Source organism: Macaca thibetana, chromosome 14 (assembly GCF_024542745.1).
Source record: "Macaca thibetana thibetana isolate TM-01 chromosome 14, ASM2454274v1, whole genome shotgun sequence".
NCBI classification, from domain to species: Eukaryota; Metazoa; Chordata; class Mammalia; order Primates; family Cercopithecidae; genus Macaca; species Macaca thibetana.
Window position 1 is genome coordinate 4,565,184 of NC_065591.1, and position 26,925 is coordinate 4,592,108.

Genomic DNA, 26,925 nt, shown 5'->3' on the forward strand with positions numbered 1-26,925 from the left:
AGAATGGCGTGAACCCGGGAGGCGGAGCTTGCAGTGAGCTGAGATCCGGCCACTGCACCCCAGCCTGGGCGGCAGAGCGAGACTCCGTCTCAAAAAAAAAAAAAAAAAAAAAAAAAAAAGAAGTCATTATGATTCAAACCATTGTACAGAAAATGTTGTCTCTGTTTTCAGTTAAGAAGAAAGTCTTCAGAGATCCAAAATATAAACAAAAGTTATTCTTGATCAAGAGTCTGTCTTTGGTCTTTTGTTCTCCACCCCCACTGAAGAGAAAGAGTTCTTTAGCCAATTTTTCCGTCTTCTTCACAGTTTATCTATCAAGCTTTGGCCTCTCTTGTTAGCTCGCTCTCTCATCATTCAAAGATTCTTATATCTCCAATGTGTTTCAATCTATTATAGCCATAGTTCTTATTTCTCCGTATAATTAAAATTATTTTTTAGAATACTTTTAGGTTTACAGAAAAATACGACGATAGTAGAGAGCTTCTGCATATCCAGCGCCCAATTTCCTTTATTGCCAACATCTTACATTAGGATGATACATTTGTTACAATTAATGGACCAATCCCAATGTATTATTATTAAAATCTCATACTCAATCACAATATAGTATTAAAGTCTCATACTTCATTCAGATTTTCTTAGTTTTTACTTAATGTCTTCTTTCTTTCTCTTTCTTTCTTTCTCTTGTCGTCTTCTTCTTCTTCTTCTTCTTCTTCTTCTTCTTCTTCTTCTTCTTCTCCTCCTCCTCCTTCTCCTCCTCCTCCTCCTCCTCCTCCTCCTCCTCCTCTTCCTCTTCCTCTTCTTCTTCTTCTTCCTCCTCCTCCTCCTCTTTCTTCTGCTTCTTCTTTCTTTCCTCTTTCTCTCTTTCTCTCTCCCTCCCTCCCTCCCTACCTTCCTTCCTTCCTTCCTTCCTTCCTTCCTTCCTTCCTTCCTTCCTTCCTTCCTTCCTTCCTTCCTTCCTTCCTTCCTTCCTTCCTTCCTTCCTTTTTGACAGACTCTTGCTCTTGTCACCCAGGCTGGAATGCAATGGTGTGATCTTGGCTCACTGCGACCTCCATCTTCTGGGCTCAAGTGATTCTCCTACCTCAGCCTCCTGAGTAGCTGCAATTACAGGTGCCTGCCACCAGGCACAGCTAATCTTTATTTTTTTGTATTTTTAGTACAGACAGGGTTCACCATGTTGACCAGGCTGGTCTTGAACTCCTGACCTCAGGTGATCCTCCCATCTCAGCCTCCCAAAGTTCTGGGATTACAGGTGTAAGCCACCACACCCAGCTTAATGTCCTTTTTCTTTCCAGGATCCCATCTTACATCATAATTCTTTTTGATACCCAAATTGCATCATTTTTGGCCAACAAGAACCCCTCCAGGAGCCCCTGTGTCTTTCTGACCTGACTCATTCAGCTTTGAGGAGTTCCTTGCCACCTGGAAGAGTGAGATCCTCCAGGCTCATTCAGCCCCTTTTCACCCTGGGACCTGGAATTGGCCACTTCTCTCAGTGTCCGGGTAGTCTCATGCATCTCAAATGGCCGTATTCTTAGAAAAGCTTGAAATAACAAGCTACGTTTAATTTATTTCTTCCAAACCGTGCTTTTGAGATATTCTTAGCCTCTTCTTTCGCACAGGTAGGTTTTGCTAAGCTGTCTCCCCAGTCCACTGTCCCTGGAATACGGGGGTCTCAGAGCTGCACTTACTGTTAACGGCCTCCCACCCCGAGACGTGAAGTCTTAGTTTGACAGCAGACGATGACCAGCTACGGTGTGTGCCATCGTGCCTTGGCATGCAAATGTTGAATAAATAAAAAGAGTCCTGCAAATCATTTTGCAGGGAACCATATATGCTTTTATTAAAAAGATCAGAAAATTGGCACAATGGCATAGACTAACACTGGGCATTTCTGCTGAACCCTGTGAGCTCAACCTTTATTTCATAATTATTCCTGCACCTTTGTCATGCATCCAGAGTCCTTTTTGCTCATGCCTCTTCAGCCCATGTTAACTTGAATCACAGCCAGACTCAAGGACAGAGTCCCAGTGATCTGGGGACTGAACTCCGCCATCCTCTCCCTCACCTGGTTTTTGAACAGTTGTCTAAGTTGACATGAGTTAGATGTCCAGAGCAAGAAAAGACTGGGTAGAGGGGTGAGGCACATTCCTTGTTCTCTAAAGTCCAGTTCCTAAATGAACAAAACCCTCACCATCTTACATTTGTATCTTTCTCAATTTTTCTAGCATTAGTCCATTCCATCTCACACAACACAGGAGTCCTCCTTTGGGTCTGAAGCCAGTATGGTTCTGGCTCTGCTGGGGAGAGCTTATCTTGAAACATGTTTTCATGTGGATGTTGTGGGAAGAGAGTCTTGGAAAGCGAAGATCTTCCCTTAAACACCCTTCCCATATGATACACAAAAAATCAGTTGCGTGAGTCGTGTCCAGCCTCACATCCAGACAAGCTAGAAGCTCCATCAATTAATAGATCAAGCATTTGCCCTGGTGGCCTGGCCTGGAATATTTTCTGATTTTGTTGCTGTTGTTCTTTAATGTCACCAATCATAGAATTTTAGGGTCGAGTGGAAGATTACTGATGATATTTTTTTCTCTCAAGAAAACGTATTCTTCGGATTTGTTTTCTTTCTACACAAGAGAGCTTCTTAACATCCTGGCAGTTACAGAGATTTCACTTCTACGGCATCATGGCAGTTTCAGAAATTTTGCTTCTAGAGTATTTGTGAGTTGGACTTCTACCAATGAAACAGGAAATATTGGATTTTTAAAAATGTATATGTCACATATTTTTTGGTAACTCTTTATATTGATATAATCCCAAATATATAAAAAAATTGCCAAGATTGCACAAGGAATGCCTGTTTAGCCTTCACGTGGATTCACTAGTTGTTTATGCTTTGCCACATTTTCTTTATCATTTTGTTCTACCTTATATTTCTTATTTGCCTTCTATCTTATCTTTCTATCCTCTCATATCCCCATTTCTAGTTCTATCTTTGTATTTGTACATATCTACGCATTTTCCTCTAAACCATGGGAGTGTAATTTAAAGAGTAAGTACTTTACTGAATATTTCTTTATGTTTGAAAACATTGTAATACTACAATCTAATCTATAGTCTTTATTCAAATTTCATGCACTGTTCCAATAATGTCCTTCAGAGCTTATTTTTCCAGGTCCAGGATTCAATCTAAGATCAGGTATTACAGGGAGTTGTCATGTCTTCTTAGACTCTGTTAATCTGGAACAGTTTCAGCCTTTGTCATGATAACGGCCTTTGTGATCATAATAGTTTCAAAGAATATATGCCAGCCACTATCTTGACCTTTGCAATTAATGAGAAATTGATGGGGAGATACTTCATGACTATGTAAATATCCTGTTCCTCATCAAACATTTACTATCAACACTAGCTTTAGAATCTATTGATGGTTTCCTTCTATATTTATAAGTTGGCATTCTATTGTAAAGAAGAATTTTCCTTCTTCATTGTTTATTATTTATTTATTTCCATTTGGACTAATGGATTCCTATTTTACTCAATTGGTTACAATCAAGTACTATCATTATTTATTTTGATGAATAAGTTGTTCTATACTTGACCCATGGGAGCACCTTCCAGCTGACTTCTCTGTCCCTTTAAGGGAAATAGCATACAATTGGGTTTTGCTTTTGATTCGAACTATAATTTCTGCCTTTTAATTGGAGTGTGTAGACCATTTACATTTAACATATTAATAAATGTGCATATAAATCTACCATCTTGATATATATATATATAATATATAGCAAATGTGTGCTTTTTGTATAAAATGTTTGTTATTCCATTTTATCTTTATTGTTGGATTCTTAGCACTTTTTGTTTTATTTTACTTTTATTTAGTGGTCGCTTTTGAGTTTACAACATAGTTTTAAACTTATGATGGTATATTTTCAAATATTATACCACTTCGCATATAGTTTAAAAATCTTTCAACAATATACTTCCATTTCTCTTTCCTTTGTGCTACTGTCCTATTACATTTTATTTCTATGTATGTAATAAGCCCTATAATACAGTTATTATTTTTGGTATACACAGTTAATTATCTTTTAAGGAGATTAAAACTGAGAAAATGTTTTTATATTAACCTACATATTTATTATTATATACTAATTCTGGTGCAATCCATCCTTTTGTGTGTGTCCCAATTTCATCTGTTACAATTTTCCTTTTGCCTGAATAACTTCCTTTATCATTTCTTGTGGTATAGGTCTGCTAGCAATGAATTTTCTCAGCTTTTGTTCTTCTGTGAAAGTCTTTATTTCACCTTTATTTTTGAAATATATTTTTGCTGAGTGTAGAATTCTAGGTTGGCATTTTGTTTCTTTCATACTTTAAAGATGTTGTTCCATTGTCTTCTGACTAGCATATACTTTGATGAGAAGTATGCCAAACTCTTGTTCCTCTACATAATATGTCCTTTTTCTCCAACTGCTTTTAAGATTTTTTTTCTTTATCACTTGTTTTCAGCAGTTTGATTATGATGTGCCTTGGTGTGTTTTCTTCGTGTTTCTTCTGATTGAAATTTATTAAGCTTTTTAGATCTGTGGGCTTATACTTCTCATTAACAATGGAAAAATTTTTTTATCATTTTTTTCTTCAAATACTTTTTCTGCACCCACTTCCATTTCTTGGACTTTTAGCACACATGTGTTGGACTATTTGGTATTGTTCCACAAATCTATGATGTTCTGTGTATTTTTCCCTGTGCTTTTTCTCTCTGTTTTATCCTGAAGAGTTTCTGTTGCTATGTCTTCAATTTTGTTGATCCTTTCTTCTGCAGTACCTTATCTGCCGTTAATCCCATTCTGTGTATTTTTCAACTATAGGAATTCCATTTGGATTGTTTCAAAAACATCTTTCATTCTTTTCTTCATCGTTTCATGATACATTCTTGAATAGATGCAGCACACTTTTAATCATTTTAATATTATTTTCTTCTAATTTTATCATTTGTCTCATTTCTGGGTCTGTTTCTATTGATTATTTTCTCTTCTAGTTATGGGTCATATTCTCTCACTTCTTTGCATGCCTGCTAATTTTTTATTAAATGCCAGACATTAAGATTTTATGTTGTTGAGTACTAGATTTTATTGCTTATTCTTTAATTCGTGTTAGAATCTGTATGAGCACACAGTTAAGTTGCTTAGAATCCATTGAATCTGTTCAGGGTTTGCTCCTACACTTTGATAGGGCAGATCCAGAGAAACCTTGAATCCCGATGATACCCTTCTGAGAACCCTGCTCAGTGATGCCCTGTGGATCTTTTCACCTCAGTTGGTGAGACCGTGAGCTATTCCCAGCCCTCTGTGAGCCCTCAGAAGTGTTGGATCTACTATCTTCTGGTGGTTCTTTCCCCAGCCCTGGGTAGTTTCCTCTTATGCTTATGCAGGTTAGTACTCAGCCACAGACTTAAGGGCACCTCTCTGTAGATTTCTGTCTCTCTCAATCTATGTGTGTGTGTGTGTGTGTGTGTGTGTGTGCACGCGCACGCACACATGCAGGAATGCAACATCCCCCTCTTGGGTATTCTGATTCACACATTTTAACTTCTTGGACTCCTTGAACTCTCATCTTTTTATCTTCAATACAGTGAGACTGCTTGACTGCCTGAGTTCCTCTCTCTGTGCTACAACCTTTGGACAATTATCATGCCTTCAACTTGTTTGCTTCACTTTTCTCAGGAATCAGCCCTGAGCTGCCTCAGGGCTGCTGTCCCACATTTCAAAGCCATTGCTTCCTATATTTTGCCTGTTTATTGCTTAAGGCTGGGGAAGGGGCAGGTTAAGTCTGATCCCTGTTACTACATCATGGTCAGAATTGCAAGCCTCCCATGCATGCTTCTGCTGTGTTCTCATGACCATTCAGCTCACCTCTGCTTTTTCACTTTCTCATGCACACTGATGCTCCAGCCTCTCCTGTGCTTTCCCACCTCAGCCCAGGTATCAGTCATTTCTCTGAGATGCCCTAGTTCCTTTTCATGGAGAATGATATTTAGAAGCCACAGTCCAAGTAAATAGGCTTATTGCTGATGGCTTGTTGGCCAGTTTTTAAAAATAGAAATTAAAGACATATGCATTTAACCTACAGCAGGGAAATAACCAGGAACTTGAGGAGAGGTCCCCTGTTCTTTCCGCCTGAAATGAAAACATTGCAGGTTACAGAAAATTTCCTTCAACATCCTCCACTAATAGGGAAGGAAAGACAGCAGAATTACTGTTTTTTCAACATATTTTCACCGAGAACCTCCTTCCCACCAGGGTTTGTTCTAGATGCTGGTGATTACAGCAGCTATCGAAAAGACAAAAATCTCTGCCCCTGTGGTGCTTACATGAATACCTACTGTTAGATGCTGGTGATTACAGCAGCTATCGAAAAGACAAAAATCTCTGCCCCTGTGGTGCTTACATGAATACCTACTGTTATTATTTTGCTGCTGCTGTTGTTATTTGAGCTCACGTCTTTTCATGAAAGTCAATTTAGTTCTTTCTACATAGTTCCGCCATCTGGACGAAATGTGGCCATTTAAACAATCACTTAAATGTGTGCGTGAGTCTGGAGGTCAGGTTTCCCCCAGCCTAAATAGTTGTGTGTGTGTGAATTTAAATCTTCAATCTCAATATTACATGTATAAATGTTCCCATGCAAAAAATCAATGACACAAACCCATATGTGAAATATTGAGTGAGAAGAGTAAATATTGGGATGAGGGGTAAACCCTTGCTTTGTGATACAGGGGTCAAGGTTCACAGAAAACATTAATTTACTTGCCGTCTCCTGTTTGCAACTGCCAAATAGCACTCACAAGACCCATTTTTTTTTTTTTTTTTTGCAGATAAATTGAAATGTGATGTGATTGCGAATGTTGCTTGTGATTTAGGGAAGCTGAGGTCGGCATCCCCTGCCCCTACTGTCATACATGGGGTGGGGTGGGTGTGACCCAAAGCATTACAGCCTCATGGAATCTCAGGGCTGGAGGGCAGTGGAGAGTCCCCCTTCTTTAATGCCTAATTCAGTGTCTGAACCCTGTCCACCAGGTCCCCACCAAGCTCCCAGAACCTCTCCACTGACAGGACCCTCAAGCTATGATGCTTAGAAAGTTCTTTGTTCAACTTGACATTTGCTGATGGCTTCTTTATGACTTACACTGTTTCCTCTAAGTTCTGTTTTCTGACAGCACATGGAATCTGTGCAGCTGTTCATTCATAGCCCTGGTCTTCAGATGGCTTCATAGTCTCCTTTCCAAGGCAGTTTGATCTACTTTGATTGACCTGTCTTCACAGATCGTGCTGCAGCAGCCAGTGTCCTTCGACTGAGCTCTGAACTGCCTCATCCAACAGTCACATTTTATTTTATTCTATTTGAGACAGAGTCTCACTCTGTCACCCAGGATGGAGTGCAGTGGCACAATCTCAGCTCACAGCAACCTCCGCCTCCCAGGCTCAAGTGATTCTTGTGTCTCAGCCTCCCAAGTGCTGAGATTGCAGGTGTGTGCCACCGTGCCCGACTAATTTTTGTATGTTTAGTAGTGACAGGTTTCACTATGTTGGCCAGGCTAGTCTCGAACTCCTCCATCTTTTGTAACTTTTTCGCAATATCTGGCCAACTATTTGTAACAAAATGTAATTTTAACATACCTTGCCCTGGAGTACTATCAGGATCTAAGTCAGCATACCTTCTCGTCTGTTCTCTCAACCTGTCTAAAAAGTGCATGGGCCCTTCATCTTTCTCTTGCTGCAAATCAAAAGCCTTAGTAAGGTTTTGCGGTCTGGGTGCAGACTCTTTAATCCCTCTTATGATTAGCTCATGCAAATCTTCCATATTTTCCTGGTGAGCTGCATTATTATTATCCCATTGCGGGTCTTGAGCAGGGAATTTGGTATCCGCTGCCGGATTATCTTGGCCGGCAGATGATCATGTTCCCAGGCTGCCATAGCAGCTCTGTGAATCATGTTTCACTCTTCCTTTGAGAAGAGAATACCTAGGATCAACATTAATTTTGTCCAGGTATATAGTTGGGGACCTAAGAACTGATTGATTTGCTCTGCTACTCCTTCTGGGTCATCTCGCAGAGGGTTGAGTTCTTTCTTTAGACCCTGAACTTCAGGAGCAGTTAAGGGGGATTTATGAATCCAATTGCACCCCCACCTTGTGGCACTTCCTTTTGAGGAAAGAGCTAAAAAGCTGACTCTTAGGAAGTGCAAAGAAAGGGAAGATTCTGAATATCCTTTCTGCATTGTTCTATTGCTCTTTGGAGTCCTCGTTTTGAAGAGAAATGACAGTGATCATGTTCCTCAGGGACTTCTGCTTCCAGAATCAGAATAGTCACCTGAGGTGGAAGGGGAGATGGGACTACCACCTGCGGAAGGGGAGGTGGGACTACCACCTGCGGAAGGGGAGGTGGGACTACCACCTGCGGAAGGGGAGGTGGAACATCTGCCTGCGGAAGGGGAGGTGGAACATCCGCCTGAGGAAGGGGAGGTGGGACTACCACCTGCAGAAGGGGAGGTGGGACTAGAAACAGAGGAAGATGGTTTAAAGGGTCCCATTGCATACTTTCTGACTTTTTGCCCGAATCTATTCTTGTTTTAAGTCCTTCAAGGGATAAAAAGAAACCGGCCCTTGCTGCCAGCATAGGGCATAATTGAGGATGCAGGATTTTGTTATTAACATACATTATTAAAAGTTGGCAGACCCAGTCTTCATGTGAGCCATATTTTGGCCAGAAAATGGCAGGTTTCAAGATAGGCTCTTGGGTCCAAAGAAAACAACAGTACTTAATCATTAGTTGCTTTTTCTTACATTTCTTACATTTGGTCCTTTCATTCTCTTTCCAGTGTTTAAGAATGAGTCCTAAAGGACTATCAGGAGGGATTTGCTCTTTCTCACCTCCTTTGTTACCTGCCTTACTTCCTGTTCCAGGCTTGCTAGAAGTATTCCCCATGTTGGGTGAAAATCTTTCCCAGCAGACTCAATCCCCCAGATCCTCCAGACCAGGGATGTCTCACCTGTCTTGTCCTTAATGGCTTTTTAAGGCTAAATTTCTTACCCCAGAAATATCTTGCCTGTATCCTTTTTCCCCAGGAGATAACCTTTCTGCCTTCTATTTTCTCTCCTGTATTGCTTTTTCCTTGGGAGATGATAATGTTTCTCCCTTCTATTTTCTCTCCTGAAGGTTATACACATTCCTCTCACATTCACTCTGTCTTAACTGAAACCATTCACTCATACACACATTCCCTTCAAGAACTGACCATCAAGGAAGTACTTTACTGCTCCCTTGTGGTTTTTCCTACCTTGGCTCACACATGAGGTCTTCTGGTCCTGCGGTTTTGAAAGTCTCTCCTTCTCCCCCGCGTTGCTGAGAATCCAAGTGTGTTTCCTGCACCAGGTAAGTCCCGGCTTTCTCCCTGGAGGCCACTGCAATAGGGTGGCAGGGCTCCCCACAAGAGAGGACCAAGGACTGTCCCAGAAGGGAAACAGACTCCCTTTATGGGCCACCAAATTGTTCGAAATGGGTGCTCATTGTTGCAAAATCAACATTGAGACAAAGGATCTCTCAGCAAGGCTCTTTTACTTTCTGCAGAAAGGGTGTCGCTCACTAGCAGTCTTGCCACAAGAGCACACCCAAACAAAGGAGATGGGGACATTTATAATCTTTGTAACCTGATACAATCGTCCTATGGCTGTGTCCCATTTCCATTGGTCAGAACGGGACCTCACATTCTAAGCTTGACCCGATTGGCTAATAGCTTGAAACTTTTCTAAATAGGCAAAGGGGAAAGAGGGCAAAGAAAAGAGGAAGCTAGTCATGAGAGGCTCAGGAGGGTTTCCAAACAAGGAATGGCATGCACTATGGTCCAGGGCTTGCTTAACCCTGTCCAGGCATGCCAGGGCAAGTCAGAGCAGCTGTACTGGAACATATATAGATATGCATAGAGCAAAGAAATGACAAGTTCTTTATGGTTTTAAGAAACTTTGAAGAAGAACTTCTCCATTCCTCACACAATCCTCCTGCCTCAGCCTCCCAAAGTGCTGGAATTACAGGCATGAGCCACTGCACCTGGCAACGACAGTCACATTTTAATCCTCATGCTCACTCACCTTTTCTTTGCAGCAGGAGTAGCAGTTCACTGCTTTCTCCTTGGGTTGTAATTCAAGACCCTGCCATGGAATAAGTTTTCTTTTCTACCTCAGTTTCCCCATCTGCAAATGGTAGTAATTGTGCTCATCCCAGGGGTTGATGTGAGAGTCAAATGACTACATGGTAAAGTACTTGCCCAGAGCCCAGCACCTAGTGAGTACTCAACAAGCAGAGAAAACCGGGCTTCCTGGCAGCTGTTCCACCAGGTGCTTCGTGTATAGAATTTCAAGCCTTCAAGCAACATTTTCAGAAGTCAAAGCTGAGGTTCAAGGAGCACCTCTCCCAGGGGCCCCCCAGCTGCCACACAGTAGAGGTGGGTTTGCATCCATGCTGGCTTGCCCTTGAAGGTTGTGCTTTTCCCACTAGGCCACCTGGGACCCTCCTCAGCATCTGTGACCTGCCTTCATGCTTGGGCCTTCCTCTGCCTTCCGATGGTCTCCTGCCTCTCCTTTCTTTGCTTGCTTTCTGCCTGTGGTGTCCTCAAGGGATGAGCTTGGTCCTCCATCACCACGTTTGTAATCGGATCTCGCCCATTGTTCCAACCACCCCTATACATTAATTATTCCCAAATCCAAATTCTTCTCTTTCTCCACAGCTCTCAACAGCTCCTGACCCCAATTCCAAACCCCCGTCCATCCTGCTTCACTGAGCACTGCCCAGGTCCCTCTCATACCTGTCCTTCCCTGCCTGCAAATCTCAATTAGGAGGAGCAAAACAGGCCCAGCCACCTGAGCTGGTTCTCAGGGTGGAGTTCTGAGAGGCACTTCCACCTGGGTGTACCTCTGAAGGCAGGGACTTCTGTGTTAGGGAAGATGGATGGCACTAACGGCCAACAGATGAGGGAGGAAGGAACCCTACAAGTCATTCATTTGCTCATTGCACAGATGTTTATTGAGTGACAGTCAAGCACAGCTGCTCCCTGAGATGCTGAGCACCTAGACATGCCTGAGATGTGGCCCCAGCCTTGACAGACAAAGGCAGGCATGTCAAAACCATACACAGGCCGGGCACGGTGGCTCACGCCTGTAATCCCAGCACTTTGGGAGGCTGAGGCGGGCAGATCACGAGGTCAGGAGATTGGGACCATCCTGGCTAACACGGTGAAACCCCGTCTCTACTAAAAATACAAAAAATTAGCTGGGCATGGTAGCGGGGGCCTGTAGTCCCAGCTACTCGGGAGGCTGAGGCAGGAGAATGGCGTGAACCCGGGAGGCGGAGCTTGCAGTGAGCCGAGATCGCACCACTGCACTCCAGCCTGGGTGACAGAGCAAGACTCTGTCTCAAACAAAACAAAACAAAAACAAAAACAAACCACACACAGTCAGACATCAGGGCCAGCATAGAAGAGAGAGGACTCTCAGCCCTTTCTGTCTTCATTGTCAAGGAGGAAGAGTCACTGACCAAGCCTTGCTTACCAGTGGGCTGAGCAGTACCCCTAGAAAGCTGTGCCTATGCCCTAACCTTGGAACCTGTGACTATGAACTTATTTGAAATGAGGGTTTTATAGAGTAATTAGGAATTTCAAGATGGGAGTACCCTGGATTATCCAAATGACCCCTAAATCCAGGGACAACTGCAAGGGACACACAGAGGAGAGACACAGGGAGAAGGGGAGAAGGCCGGGTAAAGACAGAGGTAGAGACTGGGGTGATGTGCCTCAGCTAAGGGACGCCTGGAGTCACCAGGGGCTGTACAGGGCAAGGAAGGATTCTACTCTAGATCCTTCTGAGGGAGCGTGGCCCGATCGGCACCTTGATTTTGGACTTCTGGCATCCTAATGGTGAGGGAATGAATTTCTGTTGCTGAAGGCCCCCTGTTGGTGGTGGTTTGTTACAACAGCCTCAGGAAACTCCTACAGCTGGGTATATACTCAAAGGATTATAAATCGTTCTGCTACAAAGACACATGCACACGTATGCTTATTGCAGCACTATTTACAATAGCAAAGACTTGGAACCAACCCAAATGCCCATCAATGATAGACTGGATAAAGAAAATGTGGCACATATACACCCTGGAATACTATGCAGCCATAAAAATGAATGAGTTCATGTCCTTTGCGGGTACATGAATGAAGCTGGAAACCATTATTCTCAGCAGACTAACACAAGAACAGAACACCAAACACCTCAGATTCTCACTCATAAGCAGGAATTGAACAATGAGAACACATGAGACAGGGAGGGGAACATCACACACTGGGGCTTGTCAGGGGGTGGGGAGCAAGGGGAAGGACAGCATTAGAACAAATATCTAATGCATGCAGGGCTTAAAACCTAGATGACGGGTTGATGGGTGCAGCAAACCACCAAGGCACATGTATACCTAAGTAACAAACCTGCACATTCTGCACATGTATCCCAGAACTTAAAGTTTAAAAAAAAAAAAAAAAAAAAGGCGACAGCTTACTGGGCTACCAGTTAAAATGGTTGAGGATTTGCAAGAATAGGACAAAGGTCAGCTAATATGTATAGAAAGAAGAAATAATCAACAAATTAATAAATCATTATTTTTGTTTTGCTTAAAGAAAAAAAAAAAACCAGGGTCATAATAAGTGAAAAGGTGGCCAGTGCGGGGCTTGGCCCCTTCCTCTTCTATCCACATGCTTAGCCGCTGAGTCTTCTCCCAATACACTCCTAGCTGGCCATCAGCAGCTGAAGTCTGCACGGGTGGACACAAGCCTCCTGGAGGGCTGGACCTGACACTAGCCCTGGTCCTGCTGCCAGGCAGCTCCACGGGTCACAGCTCTCAGCCGGCTAGAAAGCAGCACCTTGTTTCCCCTGTGCACAGCCCCAGGGGGATTTCCGGGAGAGAAAAGGAGGCTCGGCCAAGAGGGGCTCTGGTCCCACTGCACCCCGGTCTTTGTCATGTCTAACAGCACCAAGTCCCATGGAGGCCCCCAATGTGGGAGCCCGCTTGGCTACAGAGAGGAAGGTGTGGCCCACTAGATCCTGTTGTTCTGCCCCTTCCTGGTCTCGGATGCAGCAAGAACAATACATTTGTCAATACAGCAAATATTGACTGAGCAGAGTCCCTGCTAGGCTCTGTTTGGGCTTTCCTGGCTCTGGCTGCACCTGTGTGTTCAAATGTTCATTTTTGTCTTTGTCTTTTGCATTAAGTGCAAAAGCCCCAATATTTTAAACCATAACTTGTGCAGAACCTTGCGTTTCTTTATGTGGGGGGTTTGGGAAGGTGCCTCAGCTCTCTGCTCATCCTCACAGGGATTTTCTCCTGATGATGCCATTTGCCTATGTCCTCTGTATATGCAGTGCCTGCAGCCAGCCCCTCTCCTGCAGTGGAGGCCATCCCAGCTTGCGGCTGCAACAGCAAAGTAAATGCCAGGGTAGGTGGACAGAAATCAATGCTCCTCTTCTCTTCTAGATGAATAATTTATATCGGTTTTTTTTACATACTTTGCTTTGATCACAAAAGAAGAAAGTTTGACTCTCTCTCCTAGCACGGTGGTGTCTGAGCTGCCCTTGTGGTCTGTCCATATTTGTGTCCCCTACCCAACCTCCGGATGCCTCAAGGTCCCCAGGGCTGCTGCAGGCACCACATCTAGGAAGCTTCCTGAACCCCTTAGCTATGAGGGATTTCTCTGTCCTGCAGACTCCTGAGACACTGTGCCTGCCCCTCCCGACAGCATGTGACACTTTCTTTTCTTTTTTTTTTTTTGAGACGGAGTCTTGCTCTGTCACCCAGGCTGGAGTGCAGTGGCGCGATCTCGGCTCACTGCAAGCTCCGCCTCCCGGGTTCACGCCATTCTCCTGCCTCAGCCTCCTGAGTAGCTGGGACCACAGGCGCCCGCCACCGCGCCGGGCTAGTTTTTTGTATTTTTAGCAGAGACGGGGTTTCACCGTGGTCTCGATCTCCTGACCTTGTGATCCGCCCGCCTCGGCCTCCCAAAGTGCTGGGATTACAGGCGTGAGCCACCGCGAGCATGTGACACTTTCTAGCTTGAATTTGTCATAAGTTAGGTGCCTGTTTTATTTTCTAGACTAGGTATCAGCTGACTTTTTCTGTAAAAGGGCCAGATTTTTAGGCTTTGTGGTTCATACGCAGAGGACATGCTACATAATGGATGGGGCTCCGTGCAAAATGAAAATACAGGCTTTGCGTAGTAGGTGATTGGTAAAGCTCTGTTGAATGGATGGCTGCAGGAGCATGTGGATGGGGGATGCCTGCCTTCAAGGAACTCACAGATGTACGGAGCAGGGGTTGGCAAACTCCCACCTATAGGGCATTTGTATGAATTCTTACTAATTTCAAGATAGTGACAGCAGATGGTCAAGATGGTGACACGGACCCCTATGCAACTCTACGGGTCACATACCCATGAAGCGAACCTGTATTGGCCTCTTGGCAATGATTCAATTCTAATGCAAAAGCAGACAGACGATATGGAATGAATGAGCATGGCCGTGTTTCAATAAAGCCTGACTTATACAAATGGCCTATGGATGGGAGTTTGCCAACCCCTGCTCTATGCATCTGTGAGTTCCTTGAAGGCAGGCATTCCCCATCCGTGCACTCTTGCACCCATCCTTTCAACAAAGCTTTGTCGACCACCTACGATGCACCAGCCATGTGCTAACCATGAGGCGTCAGGCAGAAGAGAAAGCTGTTCTCTGTCCTCATAGACGTCTCAGGCTGGAGGGGACACAGAAGCACCATGGTGCAACATGATGTCAGGACCCAAGGCAGGAGCCCCGAAGGAACCGAGGTGGAATTCATCCTCACATTCCCACAGGCCCTCACAGGCAGGAGTGGAACAGATACGCACTCAGTGGCGAAGTGACTCATGAATGAAAGCGGGTTTTGCTGATGTAGACGCTTGATCTTGGAGGGTTTGTTGGAGCCACAAAGAAGAGCTGGGTCCATTCCCATCTGTGCCTTCTATGGCTTTGGGCAAATGACTTCATTTCCCCAAGTCTCAGCTTCCTTGTCAGGAACACGGGCGCGCTACTGTCCAGCGTGGGCACTCATCAGAAGCATCCAAGGAAACTGATTCCCGAAAGTCGGCTGGCGGCCTGGTCAGTGCTCAGGTGTGTCCTGGTGCCCGGTCAACACCTGTGGTGACAGTGGCAGTGATAGCCTCTGCGCCTCAGGGCACTGAAGGGGCCTTTGGAGACTATCCTGCTCATCTCCACACCCTCGAGCTTCTCTTGTCCCCCTGGCTTGGGCACAAGGTCCCTCCCTCCCACCAGTCTCTTGGGTCCCCACTCTGGCCCTCAACCATTCACCTCGGATGTGTGCAATCTAGTAAGTTGAACTCATAGCAGTAAAGAGTGGAACCAGGGGAACCAGAGGCTGGGGCATGGGAAGGAGGGAAGGAGAATTGCTGATCAAAGGATACAAGGTTTCAGAGAGGCAAGAGGAATGGGGTTTTCCATTTATAGCACACCAGAGTGACTGCAGTCAATAGTATGCTGTTCATTACCCATTTCCAAACAGCAGAGAATTTCAAATGTTTCAAATGTCTCACCCCAAACAATGAAAGGAGGATGAGGTGATAGATATGCTAATTAGCTTGATTTGACGGCACCATGTTGTATACATGTATCAAAATATCACACTGAGGCCGGATCAGTGGCTCACGCCTGCATTCCAGCACTTGGGGAGGCCAAAGTGGGAGGATCACTCAAGACCAGAAATTCGACACCAGCCTGGGCAACATGGTGAAACTCCATCTCTACTAAAAGTGCAAAAATTAGCTGGGTGTGGTGGCGCATGCCTGTAATCCCAGCTACTAAGGAGGCTGAGGCATAAGAATCACTTGAACCCAAGAGGCAGAGGTTGCAGTGAGCTGAGATCATGCCGCTGCACTCCAGCCTGGATGACAGAGTGAGACTCTGTCTCAAACCAAAAACAACAAAACGAAACCACCACATCACATTGAACCTCATAAATGCATATAGCCACGATTTGTCAATTAAAACGGGGGGTGTTTCTCCTCCTTCTGCCCCCGTGGGTTCCTTCCACCTGGTGCAGGGGTGGTCATTGACTGGATATTGGCCTCCAAAGATGTCCACGTCCCCATCCTCAGAACCTGTGACTGTGTGGCCTTATGTGGCAAAAGGGCCTTTGTATTAATATATGTGATGCCATTAAGGACTTTGAGATGGGGAGGTTATTCGGGTGGGTCCTAATGTCACCACAAGAGTCCTTGTAAGAGGAGAGGCAGAGGAGAGCTGATGACAGAGAGGACATGGCAGAGAGCCGGGTGATGCAGCCACCGGCCCAGCATCGCCGACGCCAGCAGAATCTGGAAGTGGCAGGGATGGAGCCTGTGAAGGGACCAGTCCTGCAGATGCCTTGATGTTAGCCCCAAAGATTCACTGTGGACTTCTGGCCTCCAGGGCTGAAAAGAATGAGTTTCTATTGTTTTCAGCCTCTAAGTGTGTGTTCATTGGTTACAGCAGCCCCAGGAAACCAACATAGCAGCTCCGAGCTACAGTCTGGGCTCGAGGAGTCGGGTTCATGGGCTGAGAAGGGAGAACCTGATACCACTGCCCCGTCCTCATCCCCGGGAGCCACATCAGCAGCCCTGGCTGGCTCTCAGCTCCAGATGCCAATTCCGCACAGCCGGTGACGTCCAAAGCAATAAGCCTAGACTGCAGCCCCCAAGGCGTCTTCAGTCATCTCAGGCCAAGTGTTTTTTGAGACTGAGCAACTTTCGCTTCCCTGAGAGGGCCAGGGCTTCCCATCAGGACTTGGTTTTTGCTTTTGTTTCCTTTTGCCCTGAGCAAAGGCGCCCTCCTCGCCCCTCCTGGTGGTACCACCTGGGAGCCATTTACTTCCCTCCAAAAAGCTGTGCCAGCCTGCCTCCCCCAGCCCTCCCCACCCACGCCTCCGATGGAGGGTTAATTGAAGGGCTGGTAAAATGACAAACAGGCCCCCAAACCCCAAAATGGTATGTCCTTAACCCCGGTATCTGTGAACGTGAGCGTATTTGGAAATAGGGTCTTTGCAGATATAATCAAGTTCAGATAACGAAGGTGAGCCCTAATCTAATGAGTGGAGTTTTTATAAGAAGAGGGAAATTTGGACACAGGACACAGACACACAGAGGAGAGAGAAGGCCCCGTGAAGACCGAGGAAGAGGCTGGAGTGATGCAGCTCAAGCCAAGGAACACCTGGAGCCCGGGAAGCTGGAAGAGGCAGGAAGGGCCCTGCCCCGGGGCCTCCAGAGGGAGCGTGGCCTGCTCACACTCTCCTTCCAGACTTCTCACCTCCAGAACCATGGGAGAACACATTTCTGCTGTCTTTTTGTTGTTGTTGTTGAGACGGAGTCTCGCTCTGTCGCCCAGGCTGGAGTGCAGTGGCGCCATCTCAGCTCACTGCAAGCTCCGCCTCCCGGGTTTATGCCATTCTCCTGCCTCAGCCTCCTGAGTAGCTGGGACTACAGGCGCTGCCACCACGCCTGGCTAGTTTTTTGTATTTTTTAGTAGAGACGGGGTTTCACCGTGTTAGCCAGGATGGTCTCGATCTCCTGACCTCGTGATCCGCCCGTCTCGGCCTCCCAAAGTGCTGGGATTACAGGCTTCAGCCATCGCGCCTGGCCACATTTCTGCTGTCTTAAGCCACCAGTTTGTGGAAATTTGTTACAGTCGCTGCAGGAAGCGGGACACACACTGTCCCTCCGGAGCACCTGGGCTCCCTCAGAGGCCTGTGCCATCGCCGTGACCTTCATGGCTTTGACCCTGATCAGGCTACAGACTGGTGGGTTGAAACAATTTGCTGGGAGAAAGGATTGAGGTCATCCAGAGTGGAGACTCATCCCTGTCACCAGCGAGCACCAGTCAATTCAGCTGACAGCAGTGCTTGACCCCAGGAACTCCCCTGACAAATGGCTCTTGGAGCAAATGAGTGGAGTGGGCTTTTGAGGGCTGTGAAGGAGTCAGCTCTCCCCTGGGCAGGGCAACTGCACAGCCCCAGCTCATGGAGGAGGCCTCATCTGTGAGCAGAGCAGGCCTGTGTGCAGAGGGAAGAGGGTGCCCCTTTGCCTGCAAAGGAGGGGAAGCACCACAGGACAACCCCTCCACCAGGCATGGCAGGCTCTGCTCGTGCCTCGTTTGCTCACCCATCACCCCAATCAAGCTTGTACCATCCATGCATCTAGCACCCACAGGGGCTGCCAGGGACCCAGCAGAGCCCTGCCTTCATGAAACGTAGGATCTGGGCTGGGCGTAGTGGCTCACGCCTGCAATCTCAGCACTTTTGGAGGCCGAGGCGGGTGGATCACCTGAGGTCAGGAGTTCGAGAGCAGCCTGGCCAACATGGCGAAATCCCGTCTCTACTAAAAATACAAAAATTAGCCAGGCACGGTGGCGGGTACCTGCTGTCCCAGCTACTTGGGAGGCTGAGGCAGGAGAATTGCTTGAACCCAGGAGGTGGAGGTTACAGTGAGCTGAGGTCGTGCCATGGCACTCCAGCCTGGGTGACAAAGCAAGATTTCATCTCAGAAACAAAACACCAGAAACTTAGGATCTGGCTCGACAGAGAGGCGGTCCCACCCCCACGATTTGTCAGAGCGCAGAGTGGATGACCTGAGTCTGCCCCTGCCATGCTCGTGCCCTTCAAGACCCAGACAGGGCGGAGGGAGGCCCTATTAGGAGAAGGAGGGGCAGCTTCAGCTCTGGGGTGTGGTGGGGGTCGGGGAGCCGGAAGACTCAGGAACCGGATTCTGGGGATTCAGGCATGATAGAACTGTGGGAGTGTCTTTCTAGGAGAGACCATCAATTGAGGCATTTTAAAGTCTCAGTGCTGGCCTGTCAGGGATCAGGCACTAGAACTGGGGCTGGGGAAGGGTAGAAGGAGCCAGTCGGGAGGGCAGTGAAGTCAGCACTTTGTCCCTGGGGTGGCAGAGTGTGGACTTCAGAACTGGACCTCTTGGCCTGACATCCGGACATGGACTGAGGTGCACAGGCACCTGCTCTTACCCTTAGCTCAGCATCAGAGAAAGGCGCCTGGTGGAGTGGGAAGGAGACTGAACCCAGCAGTCCCCCTTGAAATGAACATGAAATCCCCGGGCACTGCCTGCTCATTATCAACAGTTAGTAGGGCCTAAATGTGACAGACTCATCTTTAAAGACACTTCAGTTCACACCTGACAGATTTTAAAGTGTATTCATCTCCCTGTGGCAACCAGAATTGACGCTTCTTCGGATCTGTTTCTTCTGAGGGAAATCAGTGTACCTTAACTTTTATTGAAATTGATTTTCTAAGATCACAAAAAGAAAATGCTTTTTGAAAAACCCACGGGTGTACTTTAATTATTTTGAATACCAACGAAAAACCACAGAGACTCAAAACCCAGATGACTTAACACAAATATTAAAATGGCTTTCTACAGACGAGGCTCTTTATGATGTGCCTAAAGCTGTGCCCTGAGGATGCACCTCTGTGGTGGCAGCTAAACCCCGTCCAGCGCAGGCAAGCACCACCTCACTTTTCCCCACTAGCAAGAAGGGCGTGTTCCACGCCTAGGAAGCTCATCAGCATCCTTCACCTCCCTGGAATGACCCTTGCCCCGGCACGCGTGGCCACAACAGTGCCTCCTGCCCAGACCTGACTGTCATTATTTCCAGGTGACAGAAATGGCCACTGCTGTTGATTCAATCACAGACTGCGGACCTACTGTTTGTGAGGTCCCGTTCCACATGCTGGGGAAAACAGAGTCCCTACCTCCATGTGGTTTAAGAGTTCGTGGTCTGATGAATGAAAAGCCTCCCAACCCAGATGGGCCCTGGCTCGCGATAGTTCCGCTGAGGATTATTCGACTTTACAAATGTGTCAAAGCACAAAAGCAGGACACCTTCAGTAGAAACTGTACTTCGGATACCCACACAACCATTCTGTTTTTCACTTCCAGTATTCAATAAGTTATGTGAGCTAGTCAGCACTTTATTATAACCTAGGCTTTGTGTGAGATGATTCTGCCCGGCTGTAGGCTAATGTAAGCATTCTGAGCACGTGTAAGGTGGGCTGGGCTAAGCTAGGATGTATGGTGGGTTAGGCACACTCAATGTATTTTTGACTTAGCAATATTTTCAACTTACAATGAGCTTATCGAGCTGTAACCCCATCATAGGTTAAAAAGAATCTACATATGGTTTGTGAGTGATGAGTACTATGAAGAGAAACAAAGTAGGACAAGTGCATAGAAAGTGTCCAGTGGAGTGTGTTGCTGTCATCCTTAGGAAGACTTAGGACACACCTGACTGAGGAGGTGACATTTGAGCAGAGAGTCCTGAGGGAGGGGAGGCCATGAGTTCATGGATACAGGGGAAAATTGTCCCAGGAAGAAGCAGCAGCAAGTGCAAAGGCCTTGGGGTGGAAACACGGCTGGTGTTTGAGGACCTGCTGTTAAGGTGGCCAGTGTGGGTGGTGGTGAGTGAAAGGCAAAGGTCGTGGGCTGTGAGGTCAGCACAGTGGCAGTGCCAGACCAGGTAGGGCCTTTGGAGAGTTGAGAGCTGGGGAGGCGCAGGATCCGCAGCTCAGAAAGTCTCAGCACTTGGTAAGAAGCCTGGAGCAGAACTCTGATTCAAGGTCTGTGTGCTCACTGCAACCACCTGACTACAGTGCTTCATCAATTTGAGAAAATGACCCTGGTCTCTTGAATGATGGCAGCAGGGGTGATATCAGTCACCACTACCGCCACCACCACCACCACCATCATTACTGTTGTCATCATCATTATTGTCATTTTTATCATCATTATTGTCATCACCACCACCACCATCACTATCATCATCATCATTGTCACCAGCATCGCCACCTCCACCATCTTCACCATCATCACCATTGTCACCACCACCACCATCATCATCGTTATTGCTGTCATCATCATTATTGTTGTCATTTTTATCATCATCATTGTCATCACCATCACCACCATCACTGTCATCATCATCACCACCACCACCACTATCATAACACCATCATTACTACCACCACCGTCATCATCACTGTCACCACCACCACCATCATCATCATCACCATTATCACCACCACCACCTCCATCATCATCATCGTCATCACCACCACCATCATTACTGTCATCACAATCACCACCATCATCATCATCACCATCACTACCACCATCATCATCATCATCACTGTCATCACCACTACCACCAGCACCATCATCATCATCACCACCACTACCACCATCATCATAACACCATCATTACCACCACCACCACCATCATCATCCACTCTCATCACCACCGCCACCACCGTCATCATCATCATTGTCATCACCACCTCCATCATTCCTGTCATCATCACAATCACCAGCATCATCATCATCACCACCATCACCATCATCACCATCATCGTCATCATCACTGTCATCACCACTACCACCAGCACCATCATCATCATCACCACCACCACTATCGTTATTGTCATCATCACAATCACCACCACCACCATCAACACCATCATCACCACCACCATCATCATCACTGTTATCACTACCTCCATCATCATCATCATTGTCATCACCATCACCACCATCATTACTGTCATCATTGCAATCACCACCACCATCATTGCCATCATCATTGTCATCACCTCCATCACCACCATCACCACCACCATCTTCACTGTCATCACCATTACCACCAGCACCATCATCATCGTCACCACCACTACTATCATTATTCTCATCATCACAATCACTGCCACCACCATCATTATTATCATGATCATCATTGTAGCAGACACCAGTTCTTCCTTCATGACAGGCATAGTGCTAAGGTATTGGATGTTACTGTCTAACCCTCACTACCACCTTATAAGTTGTACATTCTGTCACAAGCCCTTATTTGGACGAGGAGCCTGAGAACCAGAGAGGTGAAGTAACTTGCCCAAGGTCATCCACCTGGCAAGGAGAAGAGCTGGGCATGGAATTCAGATCTGAGGTCAAAGCTGTGTTCTAAGGCACAGCTCCAGCCCATCTGGTTTCCTGAATAGCCATGGAAGGCTTTTATTTTCATTTTTTTGTCCATCTTTTTTCCTCCAACTGAGACCCTCAGATGCTCAGATGTCACTGGAGCCCAGCATTTCAATACCAAGTCCTTGCAGCTCTGTGTCCCACCCCACCAACTCCCTGACTCGGCAGAGCTTCCCTGCTGCCCTTGGAGTGTCCCTGTGTGGTTCACTGGGGGTCCCCAGTGATCCCTATCTCATAAGCTCATCGTCAATAGGAGAGGCAGACAAGTCTATCTATGTGCACCCCTGCTAGGGCCAGGTCCTCCTTTCAGGGGAGGCAGCTTGGGCTGTGGGACCCGCCTATGTCTGTCCAGGCTGTCAGTGGGGCTTTGTGCCTGGTGACCCTCCAGGCAGAGGCAGCTCTGCAAGCTGCTGAGAGTGGTAGCGAAGAACTTGGGAGCCCAAGTCAAAATCAAGGTCTCTGAGCCTGAGTTTCCCCATCTGTGAACTGGGGAGAGGGCCACAAACTCCAGCTTCCCAGGGTATTGCAAGGATGAAAGCAGATGATGCCCAGGGAGCCCTTGGCACTGTGCCACGCCCATCACTGGCATAAGAAACCTTAGCTGGGACCGCTCTTTGGGCCACTGTCTGAAGCCCCATTGAGAAGAGCTATTCTCTGCAGGGGGAGCAGGTCTAGTGGGTGAATGTCTTCTGCCCATCACTTACTCCCCGCCTTGTGCCGTTCTTGTCCTGGTTTTCCTTAAGGAAACACCACTGCCCGCTTTCAGGCCATGTGGTTTACGGGCTATGTGTCCCCCAGCTCCAGATGGTCTCGGGAGTCTGCTAGTGGGTACACACAGCTAAGCATTGCCCCCTTTGCGACTCATTTAGGGAGAGTCAAAGACCTCAGGCAGGATCATCAGAGCTAGCCTTGGGCTTCCTACTGGAGTGCCCAGGGGCAAGCTCTCTGTCCACTGGGGTTGCCCAAGGTGGAAGCCAGGAGCTGTGCCTGCCATCTGGACACTAAAAGAGTAGTCCTGAGGGTGGACCCAACCCAAAGAACAGCAGAGCCAAGAGGAGGAGAGAGATAGAGCTTTGGAAACATTAGACCCCTGGATTCAGCTATGCCTGAAGCTGGTCTTGGGTTTTCTTTCATTTACAGTCAAACACTCCTGGATAGTATTGGTACATTGCAGCAAACCACCTGCATTTTCTTGTCAAGACTTTGGTAAACTTGAAATCCCTGAAATGTAAAGCACAAAGCAACTACTGGCCATTCTTCTTCCCCATCCTCCTCTCGTCACTCTTTTCTTTCTTTGATTCTTGGCCCACAGATGACTGGGATAAAGACACACATTCCTATGCAGACACTGGGAAGGAAAGGTTCATTAACAGGGCCTTTTATTATTTTAAGCCATCTAGAGATGGTTTAAGTATTTGGCATTTCTTAAAAGAATCTGAGATCTTCCCCGATGGGCAGCCTCGCAGTGTGAGCATGAGACTACAACTCCTAAACCAGGACAGAACAAAAGCCAACTTCCCTAAGCCCTGATGTTGGCAACGATAAGACCAATTTCAGTACTGGGCTGAACCTCACCCCTAGAAGAAAAGAAAGTGCCCCCCACTCCCACCCAAAATGCCCCATGGTCACCTACATTTGGGGAAGGCTATATTCTCACTGTTGGACATTCATTGTGTCAGCATCTGAGAAGCCTCTGACAAGACGTGCCATGAACAAATCCACTTGACATGGTTTAATCTGGGCTCTCCCACATGGCGAGCTCTGGAGGGCAGGGACTGAGGCTGACTTATACACGGCCAGACTCCTGCTAAATGGAGTCAATGCTGAAAGGTGCAGGCTCTAACACATGCCGGTCCAACACTGATTAAGCCTCAGAGCCACGGCACGCGTTTCCCCTCACCTCCCAACACACGAGTTTCCCACTGTGCAGCGGCAGATCCACAAAGCTTAGTGGCTTAAAACAGCACATGATTATTATCTTAAATTCCAGAAGTCCGACATGGATCTCACTGGGCTAAAGCTAAGGTGTTAGCAGGGCTGTTCCTTTTGGAGGTTTCAGGGAGAGCTCGTTTCCTTGCCTTCTCCAGCTTCCAGAGGCCACCTGTGGTCTTTGGTTTGTGGCCCCCGCCTCCATCTCAAGCTGGCAGTGCATTCCTCTGACCTCTGCTTCTGTCCTCACGTCTTCCCCAACTCTACTTCCCCTGCCTCCTCTAACTTATAAGCACCCTGTGATGATGTTCGGCCCACCAGATAGTCTGGGGCCATCTCCCTGCCTCAAGGTCAACTGATTAGCAGCCCTCATTCCATCTACAGCCTTACCTCCTCCTTGAAGTGTAATAAAAGAGATTCACGGGTTCTGGGGGTCAGTACACAGGCATTTTTGGGGGTTGTGATTCTGCTTGCCACACCCACTAAGTGAACACACCCAAATTTGCAGGAAAGCAAGCTAGGTGAGGCTGACTCTACGGGGCCATCAGTGGCTTCACTCGCTCATGCATTCTTTTTTTTTTTTTTTTTTTTTTATGGAATCTCACTCTGTCACCAAGGCTGGAGTACAGTGGCGTGATCTCGGCTCACTGCAACCTCCGCCTCCCAGGCTCAAGTGATTCTCCTGCCTCAGCCTTCCGAGTAGCTGGGACTAGAGGTGCCCGCCACCATGCCCGGCTAATTTTTGTATTTTTAGTAGAGACAGGGTTTCACCATGTTGGCCAGGTTAGTCTCGAACTCCTAACCTCAGGTGATCCACTTGCCTCGGCCTCCCAAAGCACTGGGATGACAGGCGTGAGCCACTATGCCCGGCTGTGAATTCTTCCATTCAGTAAGTCCTTATTGAGCACCTACTGTGTGCCGGGCTCTTGATATGTGCTGAGGTCCACAGTTGTGAAGAGGCCAGACCAAGACTCTACCTTCATGGGGTCTTTTGGTTAAAATAGAGGCAAAAGCAGACAGATGAATCCAATGTGAATAAGTCCCAGAGAGCGAGCTGGGCCTTCCATGGGCCTGTCTTGGAAAGCCTTTTTTCCTCTGGGATTTCTGCCCAACGTGAGATGTCAAAGCAGCAGGAAGTGGAGCAAGGAGGGAAGGGGACCATCCCCAGGGAGAAGCAGGGCCTTCTCAGTTTGGGTCTGATCTGAGCACACCACAGCACACCTTATGCTTGATTTCGTCTGCTCCTTTTTTTGGACACTCTGGTCTTTGGGGGAAAAAGCCCTTGTGTGACAGCAGCTCGGTTTTAAAATACTCTGTGCGCTGCTTGGGATTCAGTTCGCACGCTCCTGCCTGTCAACGTCACAGGCAGTGGGACGCGAAGGGGCTCCTGGCAGGGTCTCCTGGACGCAGAGGGACGAGTTTACGGGGCTCTGGCTTCAGTCTCTGGAGCCTTCCTGGGCAAGAGCCTGGCTCCCGAGGCCTCGCCTAGCCTTGGGCCGATGTTTAACAAATGTCACCGCTGGGATTTCTCAGACGATCGACGTGGGAAAAACCGAGGAAGAGAGGGACCAGGAAGTGGATGCATTGAAAATAATAAGGCTGCTTTAAATGGACCAGGTTCTGAGGAAGAATGGGAACCATGTCCTTGGTTTATTTAAAAATGCACTTTATTTTCCATTCTGTCTCTGTTTAATTTCTTCTGCTAGAACAACAACAACAACAAAAAACAACAACAACAAACAAAAAAACCCCACTGTCCTTATTCTAAAAACTGAAGTTTGTATACAGCTTTACAAAGAAAAAGAAGGGGTGGGTGTTAAAAATATAGGTCACAACAGCCACCTGCGACCACCACGGTCCTTCGCATGCAGTGTGGCCTAACCAGTGTTTGTCAAGTCAGTGAGCACGTTGGCATTTGTAATTTAGGATGAAACAGAGCCTTAGTCTTAAGCAGGATGACAATGTTTGGCATATTAGGAAGTTCTGTCATTTTTCCTTCTTTTTTTGCTGATCAATATTTTTTCTCTAATAGATAATTCCATGGGGACAGGAGGATTATGGGCACGCATTTGGGAGTGAGAAAGATGGGGGTTCGAATCCCTCCTCCCCCTTGGCAGCTGAGTGAGTTTGGGTATCAGTCATTCTTCCCTGCAGAAGAAATACGAATTCCCACAGCAAGCCCATGTGCTCACTCACGGCCTGTCTGTAAAGGACGCACCCAGCACGATGCTTGCAGCAAAGCACCTCTCGGTAGGTAGCAGTTACAACCGCGAACGATGATTACGAGTGAGAGGATGAATGGTCACTGGGCCTGTTTTTCTAAAAGAGTTAGCTCTTTGTTTTTTTGAATAGTCCAGGCTTTTGATGCTTGGAGAATGAGAATGTGTTTCGTGCTTGTTTCTGGGTTAAGGTCTCTACTGAGACACCTCTGGGAGGCTTCCTCTAACTCTGCCCCGTGTGTCTAACCTGCCACCTACACCCAACACTCTATCCCCCTCTGGGGAATCTGTGTCATCCCAGGCTGTCAAGATGGACTCTGTGGGATTGGGTTAGGCTGAGACTTCACATCGCGGCAATAAAGAGGAGTGCGGAGCGTGTCCTTGGGCCTGGTGGGGAGGTGGGGACCAGTACCCGTCTGGTGACCCTTGGCCGGACTCACTGAGCTGGGAAGAGAGAGGGCCTTTCCAGCTGTCTGAGGGAGGTGCTGCTTTTCCTCCTCCCACCAAGGCTGGAGAGAGGCTCAAGGAGCCCCTGGGGCTGGGGGAGGGTGGACCAGTCTGACTCTTGTTTCAAAGGCCTCACTGGCAAGAGGGTGGTATGAGTGTCCTGTGAGGCGGGGTGG

The 26,925-nt window shown here is 47.1% G+C and overlaps 1 protein-coding gene and 1 long non-coding RNA gene across 3 annotated transcripts in view; both read right to left on the minus strand.

Moving 5' to 3' along the window:
• ANO1 (anoctamin 1) overlaps positions 1–26,925 on the minus strand; it is a 203,415-nt gene that overhangs the window by 146,758 nt on the left and 29,732 nt on the right. The window lies entirely within an intron of this gene.
• Positions 7,394–11,297, minus strand: LOC126935981 (uncharacterized). Its single transcript, XR_007719360.1, has 2 exons — positions 8,462–11,297; positions 7,394–8,407 (listed from the first exon to the last, which is right to left on the minus strand). It is a non-coding gene; the product is annotated as an uncharacterized LOC126935981 (long non-coding RNA).